General features: G+C 43.4%; 1 non-coding gene across 1 annotated transcript; it reads left to right on the forward strand.

Annotated features, from left to right (window-relative positions):
• Nucleotides 1–337: 337 nt before the first annotated feature.
• LOC112632297 lies at nt 338–442 on the forward strand. Its single transcript, XR_003121354.1, has one exon. It is a non-coding gene; the product is annotated as a small nucleolar RNA U13 (small nucleolar RNA).
• Nucleotides 443–6,870: the final 6,428 nt, after the last annotated feature.

Genomic DNA, 6,870 nt, shown 5'->3' on the forward strand with positions numbered 1-6,870 from the left:
GAATGTTTAATCTAACCTACTTTAAACAAAATTCTGACCTTTTTTTGAGACAGAGTCTCGCTCTGTCACCCAGGTCCCGTGGTGCAATCTTGACTCTGCAACCTCTGCCTCCCGGGTTCAAGTGATTCTCCCGCCTATACCTTCTGAGTAGCTGGGATTACAGGCGTGTGCCACTATGCCTGGCTAATTTTCGTATTTTTAATAGAGACGGAATTTCATCATGTTGGCCAGGCTGGTCTCAAACTCCTGACCTCCAGTGATCCACCCACCTCGCCCTCCCAAAGTCCTGGAATTACAGGCATGAGCCACTGCACCTAGCCAAAATTCTTATTTAATGATCCTTTTGTAGTTCATGAGCATGACCATTGGGTGTTTACATGCATGTGTGAGATATGCCACCCTGTGAACCTTGTTACGACATTGGCGTGTTACCCGTCTAACCCGAAAAATAATTCTTATTTAACCTTTCTAATTAGACCAGTCGTCAACCAACGTCTTATGTAAAGTGCCAGACAGTAAACATTTCAGGCTGGCAGGGCATAGAGTCTCCAATGAAACTACACAACTCTGCCATTATAGTGCAAAAGCAGCCACAGCTAGTGTACTACAAATGGACCGCACCGTGTTTCAGTAAAACGGTTTTTTTTTTGTTTTTTGTTTTTTTTTTGAGATAGAGTTTCGCACTTGTCGCCCAGGCTGGAGTACAATGGTGTGATCTCAACTTACTGCAGCCTCTGCCTCCTACCTCCTGGATTCAAGTGATTCTTCTGCCTCAGCCTCCTGAGTAGCTGGGATTACAGGCGTGTGCCACCACACCCAGCTAATTTTTGTATTATTAGTAGAGGCAGGGTTTCACTGTGTTGGCCAGGCTGGTCTCAAACTCCTGACCTCAGGGAGCCACAGGCTGCAGTTTGCTGACCCCTAATCTAGACAGGTTAGATTTTGTTGTTTTGTGATTATCTATGAAACATTATGACAAAATTATGAGTTTAATTGTGCTTTTTCTTCCAACCATTTACTTTGGCCTGTTGATTTTATTTGCTTGTCAAATAATAGCCTGGCAGGAAAATTGTCCTTGCTCTCTTTTTTCCTCAGTTTTCTTTCCCACAAATATTCAGTTTAATTTATTGAACATCTGCTGAGTCATAGGCAACATTCTAGGCCCTGGAGAAGCAACTCGAAGACCCAAGATACCTCCCTCTGGGGGATAATAGTCTTTTCTTTTCTTTTCCTTTTTGGAGCTGGAGCCTCGCTCTGTTGCCCACACTGCAGTGCCGTGATGCGATCTTGGCTCACTGCAACCTCTGCCTCCCAGGTTCAAGCAATTCTCCTGCTTTAGCCTCCCAAGAAGCTGGGATTACAGGTGTGTGTCACCACACCTGGCTAATTTTTGTATTTTTAGTAGAGATGGAGTTTTACTGTGTTGGTCAGGCTGCTCTCAAACTCCTGAGCTCAAGTAATCCACCTGCCTCGGCCTCCCAAAGTGCTGGGATTACAGGCGTGAACCACCATGCCCAGCCAATATTAACCTTTGAGGGTGACTTCTGTAAACAAACCATCCCTTAGTGTTATGCAACTGACACGGACATTTCTAAATGGAAAGTTGGGCTCACAATGGGTAGACAGAATAATGGTCCCCCAGAGATGTCCATGTCCTAATCTCCAGAGCCTGGGAATATGCAACTTTACATGGGAGAAGGGACTTTGAGATGCAGTGTGGATCTCAAGATGGAGAGATTATCTTGGATTATTTTGGCGGGTCCAATGTCATCAGAAAGGTTCCAGTAAGTGAAAGAGAGAGGCAAGAGAGTTGCTGCAGAGAGGGAGATGAAACTTGGGAACAGAGATGAGAGTGATTTGAGGAAGGGACCACAAGCCTGGGAATACAGGCAGCCTCCAGAAGGTGGAAAAAGCAAAGAAGCACATTTTTCTTCAAAGGCTTTTAGAAGGAACACAGTCCTGCCAACACTGTGATTTTAGGATTTCTGACCTCTAGAATTGTTAGGTGTGGCGAGATGACACCATTGCACTCCAAACCTGTTAAGTCATTAGGTTTGTGGTAATTTGTTACAGCAGCAGTAGGAGTAAAGATGAGTGGCCAAGGGTAGAGGTAATTCTGCTGAGCAGAATGGGAAGTAGAAAGGATCATGATGGGAGACCAGGCACGGTGGCTAATGCCTAGAATCCAAGCACTTTGAGAGACCAAAGCGGGAAGATTGCTTAAGCCCAGGATGTCGAGACCAGCCTGGGCAACATAGTGGAACCCCTCTCTACAGAAAAATTTAAAATTTAGCTAGATGTGGTGGAGTATACAGGTGGTCTCAACTGCTCGGGAGGCTGAGGTGGGAGGATTGTTTGAGCCCAGAAAGTCGAGGCTGCAGTGAGCTGTGATGGAGCCACTGCACTCCAGCCCGGCAACAGAATGAAACTCTGCCTTAATAATAATAATAATTTAATTATATTTGATTTAATTATTATTTAATTATTTTAATTCTTCTTCTTGAGGAGATGGTGTTTGAACTGGTTTTGAAAGATAAGGTTGTGTTCTAGAGGAGAAAAGGGTTTGGGTGGCAAAGTGAGCAATTTCCAGGCAGAGTGAGCAATTCAAGAACAGATTCAGAGGCACAAAATAGGCTGGTGTCTTTGGGTAATTTTGAGAAACTTGCTAATTCACTTTGCTAATTTAACATCTTGGTTTTGTCCAAGCAGGGCTGCAGAGACAAAACCTGGAGAAGGGGATAAACTTTTAAGTCACTGTGAGTGGGAAAGCAGTGCCTCCTTCTTGTGTCTGAAAGTTCCTGTTGTCACAGCTGGAAGAAAGGGGGCCATACCCGTGCCTCTGTCCCCTGTCATTGAAATTTTGCAGCTAGAGGCTAAAAACAAAATTTTGCAGCTAAATATTGTTGGCCAGGCTGGTCTCGAACTCCTGACCTCGTGATCCACCTGCCTTGGCCTCCCAAAGTGCTGGGATTACAGGCATGAGCCACCGCACCCGGCCACTTTTCCTTTCTTAAATTCGAATTCTCCTGTAATTCCAGAACTTTGAGAGGCTGAGGTGGGAGGATCACTTGAGCCCAGGAGTTTGAAACCACGTTGGACAATGTGATGAAATCCCATCTCTCAAAAACAAAAACAAAAACAAAAACAATTAGCTGGGGCATGGTAGCATATGCCTGTAGTCCCAGCTACTTTGGAGGCTGAGGTCGGAGGATCACCTGAGTCCAGGAGGCAGAGGTAGCAGTGAGCTGAGAAGGCACCAGTGCCCTCAAGCCTGGGTAACAGAGTAAGACTCTGTCTCAATCAATCAATCAATAAATAATGAAGTTCTGCTTCCTAAGGTTTAGTCCAGAATGCTGTATTTGAATGGAAACTGCTAGAAGGTGGGAATCCTACCTATTCATGGTTGCATCTCCCACAGTTCCTAATAGAGTATTTTACACATTCTAGGTGTTTAAGACCGTGAACAAATAAACGGATGAGTGAATGAAAAAAATGAATTAGGAATAAAGAAACAAACAGATTGCCCTGCTGTATCCTGGTAGATTTGGAATGGAGAAAATAATGGAAACATCAATGGCATTTTAACCCTGCTACTTATAGCCATATGTTATCACATTTATCCTGTTATATTAGATTTCTTTTGTGCTGATTATCCTGTTGTATTAGATTTCCTTCGTCACATGCTGACCCCCTTGTTATAAGATGAGCACCAGTTTTTCTAGGGATTGCTAAACAAAGGCCCACCAGGTTCACATTAGGTTCATAGGTCTTGAAACAGGAATTCGTTCCGACCCTGGCAAACCATTGAAATTCTGATCCCTTTCCCCATCCAGGTCTGTGCTGTGAGGGAGGATATCATATTGCTGAACTTGTAATAAGATTCAGTCATTCTGATAAATATAAATTATTTATCACTTACTCCCCATTTTATGGGCTTGATGGTATTTAGAATTATATTACCCGGCATCATAAGGCTCCCTTTGCCGCGTCTCGCAGTTCTGAGCCCCTCTGCTAACGGGAAAAGTTGGCACATGTGGTATAAGGGTGACAGGCTTTCCAACAGATAGATGAAGTGATTGTATAATTTAATCCCAGCCACTTACTGCATAGAAGCCTTTATGAAGGAGAGAATCACAGTAGCTATTTTTCCTCTTCAAGGACATAAGCCAAATGATAGTAATCATTGATGATTGAAGTATTGGTTTGACCGGTTGGCAAAAATGCAGCAACCTTCACCAACAGCAGAGTACCGTATGAGCTATGTGGGTTGTTATTCTTCCATAACCGCCTGATGAGGAACCTTCCGCTGGTTCAAATCAGAGGGTATCTGGAAAGAGGTCCCCTGGCAGATAGCTGAGCATCTAATTCCAGGGAGAGAAATATGAGTGCACTAGGAAAGTAAAGATCAATGTACAGTGACTTGCTGAGCTTATTAACTCCAACACCCTTACAGTTGACCTCCAGAGTCCAGTAGCTCTATTCCTGGAGGTGAGCAGCATTTAGCAGAAACTAGACATAAAGCAGAGAGTCGGAGGTTTTATCTGATAATTTAAGACTCTTAGAGCTGGAGCCATTCACCATTAAAGATGCTTGTAGGTGATGAAGAGACATCCTACTTTTAAAAAAATACAAATGTAAACTGAAGCAATCCTGGACTTGGGGCTTAGAAAGGTAATTTACGTCTCTCCTAATGCAAGGCAAACAGGACTGGGGTTCAAGATCATTTAGGCAGAGATCGGAAACAGCCGCCTCAAGAATCAGGGAGCTGCATATGTAATTCGGGTAGACAGTACAAGATTGTGCATGTCCAAGAGGTACACACTGATAGAACCAACAATAGATACATTAATTAGAAAGGAGGTTCTGGCTAAAAGACAAGAAAAATGAAATAATCAATATGTCAGGGGGAACTTGTTTGCGGTGATGGATGGAACATCTGGTAAGTGGTGACCCCTGGAAAGCAGTCAATATTGATGGAGTTAGACGGTCATTTGGGGGCTGTTTACAAAGAGGGTGGGGCAGAAAGGTGCTGCCCTCTCTGAATGAATAGACTGCAATGCTTTGGAGAAGCCAGTCAAATCTTGATGCAGAATAGATTTCACGAATAAGCAATCTTGGGATTTCTCTAGGCTGAAACATCCTCATTCTAATAAGTCCTTCTTGGCACAATTAGCCTTTCCTTTCCCTCCTCATATTTTCTTTTACTTTATTCTGTGTTCCTTTGCAGGAGAAAATTACCCAACTCCCTTTCATAATGCTCTCCTTATAGAATGTAAGCTCTGTGAAGGTGGGGGCATTTGGCTTGGGTTTCTTCTCCCCTGCTGTATCTCCAGTGTCTAGAGCAGCATATGGCACTTAGTACATGCTCCATCCATATTTATTGGAATGTCTGCATTTCCCCTCTTGGTTTTTCTTTCTACTCCTCACTGCTTTTCCCTCAAATTTTATTTGTTTATTTATTTATTTTTGAGACAGAGTCTTGTTCTATTGCCCAGGCTGGAGTTCATGGTGCAATCTCTGCTCACTGCAACCTCTGCCTCCCCGGTTCAAGCGATTCTCCTGCCACAGCCTCCTGAGTAGCTGGGATTACAGGCGTGCATGACGACACTCAGCTAATTTTCATATTTTTAGTAGAGATGAGGTTTCACCATGTTGGCCAGGCTGGTCTCAAACTCCCAACCTCAGGTGATCTCCTGGCCACAGCCTCTCAAAGTGTTGGGATTACAGGTATGAGCCACCGCGCCTGGCCTCTATTCCTCATTGCTTTCTACTCACTCTGCTGTTTCAACTTGCTGCCAGAAACCTGAGCTAGCTAGCATAAAAACAAATAATAGAAACCTTTCTATGGTGCTGAAAACATCTCAGATTTATTCACTCCCTTCCCCAAACACTCTCAGTAGAAAGAATCCATGGGGTAAGAATTCTGGCTGAGTCATCATTCAGTCTGTGCTTGATTACCTCCACAACGGGGAACTCACTTCTATTCTGAATTCTCTATTGCATTTCTGGAGATATTGAATGGGTTTCATTGTCTTTTCTAACATGTAATGTGGTATGCCTTCTTAGGACATTCATATACCCACGATCTTACATAGCGTCAACCCAGTAAGTCTATGGACAGTCTATTATTTGAAGGAAGACACGTTCCCATTCCCCACCCCCAAGCTAAACATAGTAGTTTATGGATTCTTCATCATGCTTGAAATCCACTTTTGGCTCCATGGTAACCTGAGGATGTCTCCTTTTAAAATGTCATGCTCAGAGGTGAATCTGTTGAAAATAAAACAGTAGTTTGACCAGCATAGAATAGAGTAGGATTATTTCCTTTCAAGAACTGAAAAATCACACATATATGAATTGTAGTACCAGTAAGGCTCAAACAATTTTTGCAATGACATTTAAAAAAGCATCCTCAGCCAGGCACAGTGGCTCACGCTGTAATCCCAGCACTTTGGGAGACCAAGGCGGACAGATCACTTGAGGTCAGGAGTTTGAGATCAGCCTGGCTAACGTGGTGAAACCCCATCTCCACTAAAAATACAAAAAAATTAGCTGGGTGTGGTGATGCGTGCCTGTAATCCCAGCTACTTAGGAGGCTGAAGTGGGAGGATTTCTTTAACCCAGGAGGCAGAGGTTGCAGTGAGCCAAGATCACGCCACTAAACTCCAGCCTGGGTGACTGAGCGAGACGCTGTCTCAAAAATGAACAAACAAACAAACAAAAAAAAACCATCCTGATTTTTTCCTTTTCATTCATGCTTCTGTCTATTCCATGATCTTACTTGTTTTTGGTTCTTATGCCAGCCTGTGAAGGTTGCTTTGCAACTTGATCATTATCCATTTCTGGGTAATTATTCCTTCTAGATTTGTA

Source organism: Theropithecus gelada, chromosome 9 (genome assembly GCF_003255815.1).
Source record: "Theropithecus gelada isolate Dixy chromosome 9, Tgel_1.0, whole genome shotgun sequence".
Lineage (NCBI taxonomy): Eukaryota > Metazoa > Chordata > Mammalia > Primates > Cercopithecidae > Theropithecus > Theropithecus gelada.